The 18,400-nt window shown below is 34.4% G+C and overlaps 1 long non-coding RNA gene across 1 annotated transcript; it reads right to left on the bottom strand.

The window, feature by feature from the left end:
* Positions 1-1,618: 1,618 nt before the first annotated feature.
* Positions 1,619-2,875, bottom strand: LOC136274437 (uncharacterized). The gene is made up of 3 exons (XR_010712770.1): positions 2,690-2,875; positions 2,197-2,296; positions 1,619-1,807 (listed from the first exon to the last, which is right to left on the bottom strand). It is a non-coding gene; the product is annotated as an uncharacterized lncRNA (long non-coding RNA).
* Between the last annotated feature and the right edge of the window lie 15,525 nt (positions 2,876-18,400).

The raw sequence follows: 18,400 nt of genomic DNA, 5'->3' as shown, positions 1-18,400 counted from the left end.
CAATTCCCTTATTAGGGACTTTTATTTAAAAAATGATAAAATTGCACCAGAAAAAAAAACTCCCATAGAAATCTTTACATTTGTATTTTTTTTATCTCGATTAAATGCCTATCAAATCTCCCTTTAAAAATGCAACAAAGATCTTACTTTTTTAAAAATATGAATGCAATTTACAAAATAACTGCACGTACATAAATAAACAAAGAAAACTTCACTGTTACATGAACATGATACACTTGTCTCAATTTGTTTTGAACTACAATGAATATGTACACCATAAAATATTTTTGAAAAGTCTAAAGTATCCATCTTTAAAAAAAAAATACACTACAAGATAGTAGTTGACTATAGAGGTATGACCCAGATTTGATTTGAATATGTCAATAAATTCCAGAATGAGGTCAAAGTGACCGACTTACAAGTTGGGATAAACCTTTTCTTTGTTAGAAATATAATCTAATGTTTTACAATAGAACAGGATTTGATATCATTTTTTTGATAATCCATTAAGTCCAAAGTGAACTTTTCATTTCCACCCATGATGTACCAACTGATCAGATTTTAATATCATAAGCCTGTCAGTATTTAATAGATGACCCAAAGGGAGATATGAAAAGCTTGTTGGCCAATAAAAAGCTAACAATGGAGCAGTCTGTCAAATCATGTGCAAAAATATGATGTACACATTTAATTAATTATGCTGATTGCAACACACTTCATTCCTGATGAGTATTCTTCTTTACACACGGTTTACCTCCCTACATTTCACTACTTTACCTACAATAATATTTTTAAATCCAAGACATGAAGTAAAATATACATTGTTTATATATGACAAGTATTACTACATGTACATGTACTTGCTTTTTGTAGCATGAATGTATAAAATACAAAGTCAAAGTATCACACAGATCATTCACCTTACAATTCTCATCAATACCAGCATTTTACTTATAATATAAAAGCTAATTCCAATTATATATTAGTTACATAACACAGATTAAAATAAAACCCACATAGAAACAACTTTCCATCCAAGTAATTTTGTTATATAAAAATTGTAATACATGGGGTATATGTTGTCTTTATATATTTTCGTATACAACATAATTGAATATTGTTTGGTGTATTTTATCATTTCTATGACCCATGCATTCATCTCCTAATGCAGTGTTTTTACATTTAAGATTGGTTTCTTAATTTTTCATATATTGCTGCAAATAAAAACTACGTTATCAATGAATGTTTAAACAAAGAAAATGGAAAAAAAAGTAGTTAACACTTATCAACTTGGAGGTGTGAGGATATATGTTACATGGAGTCTAATATTTTATGCAATATTTGCAAATATAACAAATTATTTAAGAAAATGAAAGTTAATATCTGCAAGGTCTAATCAATCATTTAATAAGTCAAAACCATGTGATTTTCTAAGATTCTAGCTTACAGACAGACATTGTAATATACTGGTATTTGATCATATAAAAAAAGTACTTTTATAGTTTATAGGTTTTTTGAAATGAGAATACTTTACAGTTAAAAAGTCTTGTTCTGCAGAGGTTTAGTCGGGTCGTAGAGATGTGTCCATTCGAATCAATAAGGAGTGTCCTTGGCTCGAGTCGTAGTTTATGGAAATTGGCCTTTTTGGGGGACTTTCGAGCATTGTCCAGACCGGTGAAGCACTCATATGATCACATCATGGCTACAGCAGACTTAGTAGTTCTGGACAGTGGTAGCATTAAAATTCTTCTTCTTGCGATGAACTTGTTCCTTTCACTGGGCTGTACGTTATGTCTGTTCTATTTATCTTAAACATGAATAATAAAGTTTCATTTAGATTTTTAAACAATAAACATAAGTCATTCAGCCTAACATGTAATAAAAGCATTCTGAATAAAATTCTGAATACAGAAGCTACTATGCAGTTGCTGTTTAAACTATGTCATATAATGACTACAGTAGTATCTGGTCTAAAATGTTTCATTTTATGTTTGAAGCTATGCTATTTTCATTTTGATTCAATTATTGTTTGTTGAACAATGGAAAAACTTATCAACAATAAGTGTGTTTCACCCCCCCCCCCCAATCAATTTTCAAGAACTTAGACCTGGATTTCCCAAAAATTACTACAGTAAATTATAAACATCCAACACATGTATAAGTTAATGGTGAAAATAATCAATTTCAAAGCAATACCTTGCGTTCACATCGTCCAGCTGGTCAAAACATTCATCCGAATCACCGAACAGAGGATGCATCTAATCACCGGAAACATTGACTTTGTATGCTGTCAATGCTGAAAAAGAAAAACGTGAAAGATTTCATTTTCCGGATTTAATTAATAAATTTTATTCGTTACATTTAGAGTTTGTAAATTGTATAATGTGCGAAAGATTCATTGTTCGTCTTGTTTACCAACCAAGCATTCATATATTAGGGACGTTTATATAATTATATATGTGTATACCCTGGATAATCTTGATTATCATGCATATAAAGTTGGTTAATGGTTTCACTTGGTCCAAACGTATATTTAAAAGAGATACGGTAATAAAAATTAAAACGCCGAACCAAGTTTGAAAAAATGACGCCATCTTGATTTGATGGCGCGAGATCTCGTTTACAAATGAGAGATAAATTAGAGCCTTGAAAATGTTATTGGGAGTATCTATATTGTGAATTAAGTTACCTTGACATGAGTTCTTCGTTCCTGCATTATCTCCTTGTTGTAGAGGCTATTAATGCTTCTCAATTCTCCATTTTACAACAGCACCTTCTTGTCCATTTTAACCTTCGCTCGGAATCATAAAGTGCGCCAATACTGACCAATCAGAACCCGCTAAATCTTGGAAAAGTGCATCTTGGGATAGTTTAAAATGAACAATATTTTATCAAAATTATCATTTTTTATCGAATAGTATACTTTTTACATGTATATTTATTTTAAATAAGAACTGTCGGAGTCAGTATTTCCTGGTAAAATACGACAAAGTATTAGCGTGTGTTTGTTACAGTTGTATTTGTAACACGTGATTAACCAAAAAAAAAATGGCCGACCGTTTGTTTACAAATGTATAATGAAATTAAACAAGTTATAATGAGACATATGTATCAGATTTTGTCTTTAACTATATTTTATTTACATGTACTGATGATTTTGCCAAACTAAATATGATAGAGCCATATATTATAGTTTACTGACAAGTTAGTCTTGACTTGTCCAATTTTCACCGCGATTCTAAGCACGGTCATATTCTTATTCAAAATATAGAGGTGTGAAAATATTATGTTTTAATAGAGCAGGTTCTGCATGAACACACAGAAATCACAAATATAATTAGATGCCGATCAATTAACGGGGTCCGGTTAACAGCGTTCACCCGTACGGTGAATTTACAACTACGATGAATTGATGGCAATTATTTTACAGTTACACATGTGCACTGATTGGTCATGCGATGAACAGTACGTTAAGAATACTTATGAAATTAAAATACAAACGCGTTAAACAAGCCGGGAAGTAAGACGTACACGTCGGACTGATATATAAATAAAATATAATTTTAATTATTTGGTATACTTTCTACATCAAATGTATACGAATGTATATAATCAAATTTTAAAAATGGGATTAAAATCACGTGCACCACATGGCTAGTGCTGGATTTTAAACTGATTTTGTAATATAACGTATAACTTCAGTAAAATTATAAATAATGCTTATTAAATCTTATAACAGAAACATGTGCATGTTTCATAAACATGTATCAATATCTGTGTTTACAGTACAGAAAGTAAATACAAAGTATAGAAATGCACGAATCACATAGGCGTCGAACCGGGGGGGGGGGGGGGGGGGCTTAGTGCAAAGTTAGACTTAACCAATACGCATGTAGCCCCCCCCCCCCCACTTTTTCTCGCCGGAAAAGTAATTGTTCCTAAATTTACCTTGAAAGATTGAGAAGTTGGAGTAATAGGCATACTAGCCCCCCCCCCCCCCCCCCCTCCCCCCGACACGGATTAGGAATTTCATGATTTTGGGGGAAAAAAATTGGGTAGGGAAATTTATTTTCGGAAGTATATAGTATAGGTATACCCCCCCCCCCCCCCGGATTAGGATTTTCATGATTTTGGGAATTAGGGTTTTTCCTCAATATTTCTGAGGATTAGTCTAGCCCCCCCCCCCCCCCCCCCCCACTTTCAATTTGCTTCCGACGCCAGTAAATCATGATACAGTCATACATGTAGTAAAGTCTGAAATGCATGTAAATAATTAAACAATTATTATATTAGACTCAAACTCCAAGTGGGTTTTACTTGTTATTATCAACTGTAGAACTGTGTACATGTGTTGGCGTGGTATTAAAAAAGAAATGAATTAGCTCTAAACTTCAGGTTGTACGAATATTTGGTACGATTTGTAAAAATTTACAACGACTTTACCTTAATTTGTTTGCTTAATTAGTTACTGTACCTCAAGGTTCATTCAAATGATAACTAAATGATTTAAGAAGGAGTCTTACAAAATAGGTATATTAATTTGTTTTACTAAATAATTATAATTTACTTATCAGTTTTACTAACTCAGGTACACACAAATTGAAAAAAAATTCCCGCCGGGCTCCAGTTATAAACTCTCGCTTCGTACTGTGTATATGTTATGTAACAGTCTTTTGTTCACTCCTGACAGAAAAAACCCTGCAATCCACACAGAATATACAGGAAAATCACAGAGGGGGTCACCTGGACAAAGAATGTATAAACATGTATACACGTGCCCGAGTACCTAAGATTAATGATTTCATCATATGCATTAAACAAGATCAGACATCAGTTTTTCTTTTCAAATTCAATTAATTATTTAGTAAGGTTCTTAATCGCCTTATTTGCCACATTTGAAGATAGTTACATGTATACATATAGTTTCAGTCATGCTGAAACCTTACTATACATTTTAGTATGTACGGATTCATTATCATTAGGCTAGAATTAAACTTAAACCTGTTGAAAATAAATGATATCACTATTAAACTCAAATCAATTTTAGTAATAGTTTCAGCAATGCGTAAACCATTTGGAATCTTAACTTAAAGTTTCAGCATACTGAAACCTAGCGGAAATGTTCTGAAACTGATTGATATTTCCATAATAATTTACACAACTTTTCACATGATTCAAATTTAGTTTCCGCATTGCGGAAACCATCAGGAATCTTAACTTAAAGTTTCAGCATACTGAAACCTAGCGGAAATGTTCTGAAACTGATTGATATTTCCATAACAATTTACACAACTATTCACACGATTCAAATTTAGTTTCCGCATTGCGGAAACCATCAGGAATCTTAGACTAAAGTTTCTGCTGACTGAAACCTAACGGATACTTGCTGAATCGATATAATGGTTTCCGCATTGCGGAAACTATACATGAAACTTCAACTTCAAGTTTCAGCAAGGTTTCCATATAGTTTCAGTTTTGCTGAAACTTGATTTTTCATCCAGTGTTCTTTTGTAATTTCCCTTGCTTGTTCATGAATTGTGGAAAGTTTTTCTTCTAAATCACGCACATAAACTGCTTTGTTTGCCTCTTTCTCAGAAGTTGTAAAGTTCTCATTTTCAGTTAGAACATTTATTGGTAGTTTAGCCTCTTTCCCAAAAACTAGTCTATATGGCGAAATCCGTGTAGTTTCATGCGGAGTGGTGTTATACGCAAGAACAATTCCGTCCACAAAACGATCCCAGTCGGTTTGGTTTGCATTAATGTATTTAGATAGCATGTCCTTTATTGTTCGATTCATCCTCTCTACCATTCCGTCTGACTGGGGGTGATATGGTGTAGTTCGAGTTTTGTCAATTTGAAATAGTCGACACATTTCCTGGAAAAGCTTACTTTCGAATTGTTTTCCTTGACCCGAGTGAATAGATCCAGGACATCCGTATCGCTTTATCCATCCTTTAAACAGAACGTTAGCTACCGTTTCAGCTTCAATGTTCAGAAGCGGAAATATCTCGGCAAATTTTTGTAAAATAATCCATCACGACAAGAATGTAAGAATATCCGTTTTCTGACTTCGGGAATGGTCCTGCTAAATCCAGTGCTATTCTTTGAAATGTTTCACCACTTAGGAAAGTTTTCATACGTGATCTCTTTTTCCGTGGCGGATTTTTCCTTTCTTCACACACATCACACGCAAATACATAGTCGTGAACAGTTTGACGCATCCTAGGCCAATAATAATCGGAATTTCTAACTTTTTCCAAAGTCTTTTTGATGCCCATATGACCTCCAACTCTCGAGTCGTGAAGGTGCCATAACGCAACTTGACGCAGATTCCGTGGTAGGCATATCTTAAGTTCTTCACTATTGTTTGAAATCCAGCGAATACACAAAACACCTTTATCAATACACAAAAAATCCCATCTCGAATACCAAAATTTACACTCAAAATTTTCACCAGACACAGTAAATAATGGTGGTTTTTCATTCTTTTCCATCCAACGTAAAATAACACGCATTCCAGGGTCATTTTGTTGTTTCTCACGAATATTTGCTCGGTTTAGGGGTTCGTCCGGCTGTTTTCGATTCTTGGCTCTAATTGGTCTGTTTGTCCGTTTCGTCTTAAGAGGAGAAATAATTGCACAATCCGATACTTTTTCTGAATCTATGCTGTCGTTAAACAATGCACTTAAATTAAACACGTGATTGTCAACTTCTGTTGAATTATATGTACTGGTATTTCTTAGTTCAGAAACGTGTGTATATTTCTGATTTTCAGTTCCTTCATTTTTCTCACGTTTACACTGTCTGCAGTTCACCTCACAAGAAACACGTGACAATGCATCTGCATTTCCATGTCGTTTTCCGGCTCTGTGTTCAATCTTAAATATGTACGGTCCAAGTCTCTGAAGCCACCGCGCAATTTGTCCATCCGGTTCTCGGAATTTATGGAGCCATACTAATGATCCATGGTCTGTTCTTAGCAAAAACTCTCGTCCAAGTAGGTAGTGTTTAAAATGTTGAACGAAATACACAACAGCAAGTATTTCTTTCCGAGTTACACAATGATTTCTTTCAGAATTATTCAACACACGGCTTCCGTAAGAAATCACAACTTCTCTTCCATTTTGAATTTGCGATAGCACAGCGCCTATAGCGTCATTACTAGCATCAGTATCTAGTATGAAGTCACCAGCAGTCACATCGGGATATCCAAGAATAGGTGCAGATATTAATTTCTGTTTCAAAGTTTCAAATGCTGCATCACATTCATGCGTCCAATTCCATTCTTGATTTTTCCCAGTAAGGATATGTAGGCATTTTGCTATTTTAGCAAAGTCTTTTATGAATCTCCGGTAGTAGGCTGCTAGTCCCAGAAAACTTCTAAGCTCTGTCACATTAGCCGGCGTTCTCCAATTCTTAACAGCTTCAATTTTTGAAGGATCCGTTTTAATACCCTCCTTTGAAACGATGTGTCCAAGAAAACTCACTTCTCGCCGGAAAAAGTTGCATTTCTTTGCTTTAAGTTTCAGGTTTACACTCTGTAATCTATCTAATACTAAACTAAGATTCTCTAAGTGTTCATCAAAAGTACGGCTGTACACAATAATGTCATCCAAATATAGCACTGTTATATTCCATTGTAATCCGTTCAACGCATGTTCTATCACTCTTTGAAATGTCGCTGGTGCGTTACATATTCCGAACGGCATTACTGTATAATGGTTAAGTCCACCACGTGGTGTAGCAAACGCTGTTTTCTCTTTATCCTTCTCACTCATAGGAATTTGATGGTATGCCATATTGAGATCTAATGACGAAAACCATGTTGATCCAGAGAGGGCATCGAGATCATCTGCCACCCGAGGTATCGGATATGCATCTTTGATGGTATTCGCATTTAATTTCCGATAATCAACACAAAGCCTCCAGCTTTTGTCCTTTTTCTGCACCAACACGATAGGAGCTGACCAGGGACTGTTGGATTTCTTAATTAATCCTTGTTCCTCTAACTTCTTGATCTCCTTGTCCATTATCTCCCTCATAAAAATAGGAACTCGGCGGACTGCTTCCTTAAAAGGTATCTCCTCCTTCAGCTTAATACGATGCTCACCAATCGTTGCACGCTCCACTAGTTTGTTTGGATCCGCAAATGCATTCACACGAGCTAAGAGGAAGTCTTTAAACTTTGCCGCTTGCTCTTCAGTTAAATTTTCACATGCTTCCTTATAAACCTGTTCAAGATGCTCTGGTATATCGGCGCCTCCTGACATTACGCTATATACTTCCGGAATCTCCACAGTTGATACATTTTCCACAGGATCAAACACTGCTATCTCAGTACGTTTCTGTACATACACGTCACGATCACATGGATTAAATACACGCACATATATATGATTTTCACCACATGTAGATTTCACTACTTCTCGTGCAACCGCTAATCCATGGTTAAGTACAAATGTTTTTAGAGGTAACAAAATCCCATCACTAGTATCTACACTACTGTTAAATGTAGCTTTTAAAACACTCTCATGATGCGCTGGTACGACATTATCCTCCACGCTAACAATAGAATATCCCCGCAATACTCCATCAGCATCTGCTTTAATGTGGCACACATTAAAACAATAATCCCATTGACAGTGAAATTTGCTAATAAAATCTTGGCCAAGTAAATTTGATTTTACGTCTGCCACAAACACACGAAATATTACTTGAAATTCTGGAAAGGATAACAACATTTTTGCAGTTCCAATGACTTTTAGTTTCCTTCCGTCGGCTGTAGTAAATTGCTTCTTAGCGCGCTCCAGCACAGGTCTATGTTCTGGAAGAATGCTCCTATAAACATTTTCTGTTATGAACGTGTTCATTGCACCCGTGTCAAATCTCCACTCTAACGATGTGCCTTCCACTAAGCCATCTAACCTCATTCCTGGCTTTCCTCTGATTTCAATAATTTGACATTTTTCATCGTTAGAATCATAATTCAAGTGCAAATTTTCAACATCTGTTTGCGTTGACACTGCAGATATTTCTTCACTGCTATCATCACGATGTTGTAATTCTCCTGTACTAGGCCGCTTCACTAAATGCTGTGCCGACACATGGCCTACTGCCTCGACACCCTTACATTTAAAGATTTCTCATTAGTGATTTTCCGCTTTGGACAGTCTTAGTACAAATGCATAACAGAATTACATCCGTAGCACTTTTTCGCCATCCTTCTCTTTTCTTCTGACTCCGCGGGGTATGGTTTCTTAGTAACTGGAACTTCGGCATTCCTGGGGAATTCATTAACTCCGTAAACTGGTCTAATAGGGTTGTTTTCCTTGTTTCTTAAATTCCTATTCTCCGTCATTCGAATGCACTCCTCCTGCATCACCGCAGTCACCGCTTCCTGTAAGCTCTTTGGTCTAGTGTGCTTTACAGCCAACCGGAAATCGTTATCAGCATTACAGTTGTCCATAAAAGTTTTAAGGCTAGCTTCTTCCACATAGTCGCGATTTCCGGGATGAGCTCTTCTATATAAGTCAGCAATAGCTTGGGCAAAGTCCCTGAACGATTCTGTAGGCAGAGACCGTTTACACCAAGTGTACACAATGTACAAAGCGTATAGACCATTTACACCAAGTATACACAATGTACAAAGCGAATAGACCGTTTACACCAAGTATACACAATGTATCATCGGTTATATTATGTACCAGAAATAGACTTTAACCATTCCTCCTATCAAAGTTGATCAACTGTGAAAAGTAGGTCAAGAGCGTATGCCCAACGTACCAAGCGTACAGGCCTTGTACATCAAGTATACACAATGTATCATCGGTTATATATGGTCCAATGTATACACGAAATGGTGCACACAAAGTATACGCCCTGTACAGGCCGTTTGCACGACGTATACCCAATGTACAAAGCGTATAGACCGTATACGCCCTGTACAATGTGAACGACTTACACTTTTGGTGCCAAATAAACAGTTTCGCAAAAAGATAAAATCACCCTAGACATATGATAGGCCTCTACATGCATTCAAAAATGTAATTAGATCTGTCAAGAATTGGGAAAACACCACCGTGTGGTTGCCGTTGGTAAATTTGTAACTGCTCATGTGTGTTATGTTTATTGCGCCCGGATCCTTGGCAGCTATAAAGAGATTGGCTTCCAGTTCGCATATTAAAACACCAGCCACTCTGCATTGACGAGCATCAAGTGATATTTGAGACAACAGCTCCAGTCTGAGCTGTTCCAGATGCTCAGGGCGTAAGGGCCCTGATTTCAATGACCCCACAAGGATGGAGGTGTCCGGCCCTGTGACCAAACAATCTACTACAGGTGTATGAGTCGCGTCATATTCAGTAGTAGTACTAGAAGTACTGGAGTCAGTCGATTTCTCTGGAGAGGATTTCTCTGGAGAGGATTTCTCTGGCGAGGATTTCTCTGACAAGGATAAGGATTTCTCTGGCGAGGATAAGGATTTCTCTGGCGAGGATTCCGATGTACTCTCTTCGAGATCTATCTTCTCTAATCTTACATTCTCTGAATTATAGTAATTGTATTGAATGCCTAATCGTCCAAGTTTTTTGTTTTTTCTACTCCCACCTCCAATATTGTATATTGTTAAGGCAGAAGATGTCAGCAGAGATGTCAGCAGGGCATGAAGGCCGTTCCTGCCAGGGCTGTTGGCAAAATTTTCATCGAACGCTTCGAGAAGAAACCTCTGGCATGATTCTGGCCAGTCTGCAATTAAAAAAAATACATGGTCATCAGATTAACTTGCATACTAAACCATGCAGTTCAATCCATGAAATGAAAATTACTGCCACACAGTCTGTGACATTGAGTGGGCTAAACTGAAAGGTTACACCTGGTGGCCCAGCATAGTTTCACTTTGCCCCTGTGACGTAATTCTCGAGACTTCCATTGCAATTTTAATGTAAATGTTTAACGTCTGAAATCGCCGAACTTTAATCGGTTTGTGAATTATGTAACAATCTGTGAATGTACATTGCCGCTGTTACTATAAATAGAATAGGGGGGTTTTGCACTTTTTTTCATTCATTAAGGTCTTCCGTTTCCAACGGAAGACCTTATAGAGATTGTAAGGTTTTTTATTATTATTTTTTTCCCAGTTTTTGTCCACAAGATTTCTCAGAGATGGCCTGATAGATTTACTTCAAATTTTCAGGACTGATAGAAAATGATCATATCTCTAGGCGTTTTCTTCATTTTTTGAAAATTTATTTCCTGTCGTCCGTTTCCTGTCCCGCGTCAAAAAGCTTGTCACATCGAGATCTCAGAAATGAGAAAGACTTGAACATCCAAACTTTGAGGGATAATAGACCTATAGTCGTAGATGTGTTTAAACATTTTTGTTTTGTTCGTCGTAACTTCCGGTCGTCACCGGAAGCTCTTCAATTTTTTTTGTTTTTACGTATTTAATTTATTTTCAATAGAATAAAGATATTAGTATAGATCCTTATATATGTCATCTATGCAATGTTAAATAAACAAAAACATTCTACTTCCGGTGAGATATCTTGATTATCTCAGGAAGCTTTTTTAAAACATAGTTTGTACCCGCAAGTTCTCAGGTACTGTACGTGATCAAGACACGAAACTTTTACTAAACATAGACATTTGATTGAAGATGTGTTTAAACAGTTTCATTTTGTCCTCCGTCACTTCCGGTCCACAGCGGAAGAGTTCAAACAAATCAAACTGTTTATCCGTTAAACTGTTTTAATTTGATAGTTTTAGCTACTTCGATGAATAATAATGTAAAAGAGGAAAGTAACAAGATATGAAAAAATTAAATTTCATTAAGCACTTCCGTTTGTCCGTTTCCTGTCCCGAGACAAAAAACCTTATATCGACGAGATCTCAAAAACGGTAACGACTTCAACAACCAAACTTTGTAGGATTATAGACCTGTGTATGGACACGTGTTAACACTATTTTATTTCATCCGGCGTAACTTCCGGTCTTCACAGGAAGTACACCCAATTTTGATATTTTTAAAAATATTTTGGTTATTTAGCATTGAAGTAACATTTTAGCTATAGAAATACAAAAAGTCATCTACACATGGTAAAAAAAAATTCTACTTCCGGTGAGACATCTCATATATCTCAGATAGCCTTCTTTTTTAAAAACAAAGAATAAATAAGATCTCAGAAACTATGATAGATCAAGACACAAAACTTATATATATTATATTCATTTTCTGTTTCCAAGATAACTGGATTTCTTGTGCAGATTAATACATGAGGAACGGAAGACCTTTATGTTGCTATAGCAACAAGAGTCTAGTTATTATTTTTTTTTTTTCCCAGTTTTTGTCCACAAGATATCTCAGAGATGGCTGGATAGATTTACTTGAAATTTTTAGGATTGATAGAAAATGATCATATCTCTAGGCGATTTTTTCATTTTTTTAAAATTCATTTCCTGTCGTCCGTTTCCTGTCCCGCGACAAAAAGCTTGTCACATCGAGATCTCAGAAACGATAAAGATTTGAACATCCAAACTTTGAGGGATGATAGACCTATAGTTGTAGATGTGTTTAAACATTTTTGTTTTGTTCGGCGTAACTTCCGGTCGTCACCGGAAGCTCTTCAAATTTTTTTGTTTTTACGTATTTAATTAATTTTCCATAGAATAAAGATATTAGTATAGATCCTAACATATGTCATCTATACAATGTTGAATAAACAAAAAAATTCTACTTCCGGTGAGATATCTCGATTATCTCAGGAAGCTTTTTTAAAACATATTTTGTACCCGCAAGTTCTCAGGTACTGTACGTGATCAAGACACGAAACTTTAACTAAACATAGACATTTGATTGAAGATGTGTTTAAACAGTTTCATTTTGTCTTCCGTCACTTCCGGTCCACAGCGGAAGAGTTCAAACAAATCAAACTGTTTATCCGTTAAACTGTTTTAATTTGATAGTTTTAGCTACTTCGATGAATAATAATGTAAAATAGGAAAGTAACAAGATATAAAAAATTTAAATTTCATTAAGCACTTCCGTTTGTCCGTTTCCTGTCCCGAGACAAAAAACCTTATATCGACGAGATCTCAAAAACGGTAATGACTTCAACAACCAAACTTTGTAGGATTATAGACCTGTGTATGGACACGTGTTTACACGATTTTATTTCATCCGGCGTAACTTCCGGTCTTCATAGGATGTACACCCAATTTTGATAATTTTAAAAATATTTTGGTTATTTAGCATTGAAGTAACATTTTAGCTATAGAAATACAAAAAGTCATCTACACATGGTAAAAAAAAATTCTACTTCCGGTGAGACATCTCATATATCTCAGATAGCCTTCTTTTTTAAAAACAAAGAATAAATAAGATCTCAGAAACTATGATAGATCAAGACACAAAACTTATATATATTATATTCATTTTCTGTTTACAAGATAACTGGATTTCTTGTGCAGATTAATACATGAGGAACGGAAGACCTTTTTGTTGCTACAGCAACAAGAGTCTAGTTTTTGTGCTATATTTTTAAAAGTATACATGATACAGAAAAAGCCGTTACCTGAAAATGAAGCTTTTGTAAAGTTCTACTTATTCTGAAAATTTCAAGAAAATCCAATATCTTATGTAGGAGTTATTGCCCTTTCTTTGTCTATTTTTTAACCGAAATTGACAATTTTTGACTTCTCAGGGTTGTATCATGAAAACTATAAGAGATAGATAATCTATGTAAGAAGCAAAAATGTTCAGTAATATGAGCTCTACCTGCATGCAAAGTTTCATGAAATTTGATTCACACATGTAGGAGTTATGGCACATTCTTTGTGTATTATGTAACCGAAATTGGGTAATTTGGTAATTCTTAGTGTCATATCATGAAAACTATAAGAGATAGATAATCTATGTAAATAGCAAAAATGTTCAGTACAATGAGCTCTACCTGCATGCAAATTTTCATGAAAATCCATTTACCCATGTAGGAGTTATGGCACATTCTTTGTGTATTATGTGATCGAAATTAAGAAATTTGGTAATTCTTAGTTTTGTATCATGAAAACTATTAGAGATAGATAATTTATGTAAAAAGCAAAAATGTTCAGTACCATAAGCTTTATCTGTATGCAAAGTTTCATGAAAATTGATTCACCTTTGTAGGTGGTATGGCCCTTTCTTTGCCTATTGATTATTCAAACAAATTGTTATCTATATAGAGATGTACAGCACATGCCTCTGTAATTATCTCCCTTGATTTAGCCTTTTTATCAATTTAAGTGACGTACACAACAAAAGAACTGATAAGTTATATGAATTAGTGAAAAAATCAATATAATGATTTTCTAAAAGTCTTAAAAGATTTTAAAATATATAAAGCCTATATTTTGCAAAGACTTATATTTATATATACTTTTAGTATGCAATCGTTACAATTTCAAGTCTTGCATTTATAATATTACCTAACTTTAAGGTATTCTCCTCCATGGTTGAAAGACTAGAGGCTCTCGAGAGCCTGGGAAGCTCACATGGCAGACCAGCATTCTGCTGTGATAGCTGTTGTAAAATTGTGTATATAATGCGGTAATAAATCGTGCTAGAAATTATTAGCTCACATGGTTTGTGAATTATGTAATCAAGGTGTTTGGGCCTTGGGACTTAGGAACGATAACCCTTACATGAGGAACTTTCATACCAAATAAAATTTTAAATATTTTTTGTGTTTATTTGCAATTGTTTTCATTCAATTTTTTATTTCACATTTATTAAAATACATTTTCTTATAACATCAAGCAACTTTTTCAGATGATTTGTCATCAGAGTAAGAAAATATGAAAAAATATGTTTTGGGGAAATACTAAAAAAAATTGCAATAATAACATTTTTGAATGTTAAGAAGTGTTATATTTTTTTTATGTGTCCGAAGGAAATATCCATCATATGACAAAATAATTTCTCTCAATTTGTTGATGGCTGTCTTTTTAAAAAATATTTTACAAAAACACGAAAAAACATTAAAAAATTCTTTAAAAATACCTATAGTATCCCTGTCGTCATTTTAATATTTGATAAGTATATGTTTTGTGGTCTTCTATTGAAAATTTGAATAAACTGTGGGTGTATAGAGCCACCTTAACTAAATGTGAAATAATTGTAACAGAAAGTTATATGATAACTGTTTAAAATTACAACTTAATTATTAAATTCCTTTAACTCATACATTCTGCTATCTGAAGATCTTTCACTATCATCCTGGTGGTTTTTGGTCTTTTCTTCACCTGTTTTGTAAACAAACAGTCCACCATCTCCATTCATCACAGCAAAATCATCTCTTGTAAGTTGTGCTAAATTCTCTCTGTCCCTTCTTTAAAAATGTAGCATGATATCCAGGAAGACCTACTTTTTTAACCATATCTTTTCTTAGTACTAAGTATTGATACTTAATTAAATTGAATTCATTTGCAAATATATGGTTTCTAAGGTTTGCAAATATATGGGCAAACTATTCTCAGTTGGAGCAAAGTCTTCAGCTGCAGATTTCTAAAACAAAAAGTAATACGTACAAGACTTAGCGTGAAACAGATGTAGAAATAGGTGAATGTTATATGAGAAGATATTTAGATATTTTTCCTCTTTTTTACTCCCCCTTTATACCTGTGAAATAAAACTAGCATTGGGGTTTAAATTATGCATGTTCTTTGTCTTACAGACATGCATGTAAACAAAGGATTGTTTTCTTCTGAATTACTGGTAGCTTTTAAGGAGATGTTGAAATTGTTCAATTGCATGTTCATTCAAGACCAACAATGGCGGAAGATGACAGATGAAAACCAAATGCAATACTGTATTGCCATGTGCGTGACTGAGGTGACTTAAAAATGCTAAGCACAATAAAAAAGTTGTTTTGTTTCATAAATCAACCTCAAACTGATGTACAATGTACATAAACCTTTTTCCTAAAGTTTGTACAGTACATGAAAAGGTCACTTCAACATATGCCTAAATGTGTGGGGTGAGTTTGTGTGTCTATTTACCTTGGGTAACTCAGTGTGATGCTCTTTGAACTGTTGATGCTGGGCAAACTCTTCTCAATTGGAGGAAAGTCTTTAGCTGCAGTTTTCTAAAACAAAATGTAACACAAGATTTATGGCATGAAACAGATGTAGAAATAGGTGAAAGTTACATGAGAATATATTAAAATATTTTTCCTTTTCTTGATTTCTAATAGCTATAAATACTACATACTACATATTTGCTATATAGGAAATGGCTTCAGATTTAAAACTGCTATTGTCAGTCCTATATGCACTTATTAAAAATTAGCTACCATACAAGAGTGTAGTTTTTGCTTCTTTTGAGAAGCAGATAATGCCATATCGGAGCAAAAAATGTGTCCTTTCGTAATTGAACTCTCTTCCAGTGTCTGAAATAAACAAGGTTGATTTTGTTCCAAATACATGTATTTATCAATTTAAGAAACCTGCTTTGTATTTTTAAATGAATATTACAACAGATCTAAATCTTAATACATTTTTAACAATTACCAGTATATTTACCGTTTTAAATTTGTATTTAGTTATTAAACTTACCAGACTAAAGAGTAGTTTTTTCTTTTTTGGAAAAGCAGATACTATTCCAAAATCGGAAAAAATATTGCTGTAAAAAATGCAGATAGTATAGGGGTAGTCACACAGTAGGAAGACAAAAATATTGTGACGAGCCTTTGTGATTTTATCACAACAGAGTAATGCCACTAGAGTATAAACGATTTACCCACACATACCTCCATAAGGCTAAAATTTTTAGAATTATTTTGTTTTTAGTTTGTGACACCAATATATGCATTGTGTGATAAAAAAAAAAAACACCTTGATTGACTGACTTTATTATGCAAATAAAGTGAATTGCTAAGAGGTCTGCAGCTCGTATAGGGTTGAAGGGACAGCAGCAATGAAAAGGAAATATGATGGAATGCATTTGACAAGTAATGTTCAGTTAATAGCAAACAACTGTCCTATAAAAAGAGAACTTTCTATTAATTTAAAAAACTTTACACATGCAACATAATTGCACATTGCCCCTAATTAAATATAATTGCATTAGACAGTTATTATCATACTAAAGATATATATGTGGTAGCTGGTAAATATATTCAACAGTATGCATGCATACCATAATGTCACAAGGTAAACCGGGCTGAGGTGTGTGACTGTCATTCAATATATCAAGTCTCAATAGCTCAGTGACTAAAGCGCTGGCATGGTATGCCAGAGACCCCAAGTTCGAGTCCCGGTTGAGACTTGACTTTTCAGCACCTGTTACAATCGGTGCTCAAGTAACAATTAAATCACCCGGTCATTTCCAAGGAACATGTTTCACAACCTTTCCTTAACTTGTAGGATTTTACTTGTAAATTTGAGAAAGAATTTCTACAATTGTCACAGCCGCATTTACATGTTATATTGTTGTCGAATAAATGAACAACTCAGCTGTTGGGTTCTTGGAATATATTATAATTTTTCAATCTAGAAAATTATGGTGATCTGCGATGCAATAATATTTATTACAGAAATGAATGTAATAAAATACACACTCACAGACAGCTTAGATTCACGCATTAAATACATTATGTTAAGGTTTTTTAATTTTTTAATTAATTTATGTTTTAAATATCTAATTATTTCCACAGAAAACCTAAGCAACTGCTTAATTGTATTTAAACGAACTTAAAGAAATGGCAGATGTTTCAAATCACTATTAAAAATTTATGATATATGAAGAAGGAAATGGACTCTTCCTTTCTCTCGGCTGTCTGGGGGTGAAATGAAGTAGTTTGGGAATTTGGCGCCAAGCATGCACACTTCAGTATAGCTTGTAAAACCACTTATTCACTACAATTTCCAAAATAACAACCAAATATACTCTTACGTGACCCAAACACATTTGACCTTTCACACTCCAAACTCAACCAATGAACGTAAAACACCATGAATATGAATGAAATGTATGTGAAAAATAGTAACTTCCAGTGATTTGTAATTCACTATATGGTTATAGATGGTGATGAAAATGATATATTAATTACTAGAATCAGTACAATATGTATCAATATACATGTATTAAAATAATGGATACTGGGAGACCTTAGCACTGCTTTATGAACTGTTCGTAAGGATTCCCTCTTTTCCATAATTTGGAAAGTGCAGGCACTTTAAATGACATGACTGCTGTCAATAGCTCTACAATGAACCATCTATATTAAAACATTCATGCAAAAAGTGATACTAATGTACCAACATTGACTCTTTTACTTGTTTAATGTGTGTCAGGATATAAGGGTACTAGTCATTTTGTTGGCCTGGGTAAGAAATGTTGTTTGGAGATTTACACAAACGAATATTA

The sequence above is a fragment of the Magallana gigas genome, chromosome 1 (genome assembly GCF_963853765.1).
Source record: "Magallana gigas chromosome 1, xbMagGiga1.1, whole genome shotgun sequence".
NCBI lineage: Eukaryota > Metazoa > Mollusca > Bivalvia > Ostreida > Ostreidae > Magallana > Magallana gigas.
The sequence above is the reverse complement of the archived record's forward strand: the minus strand, read 5'-3'. Positions and strand labels throughout refer to the sequence as shown.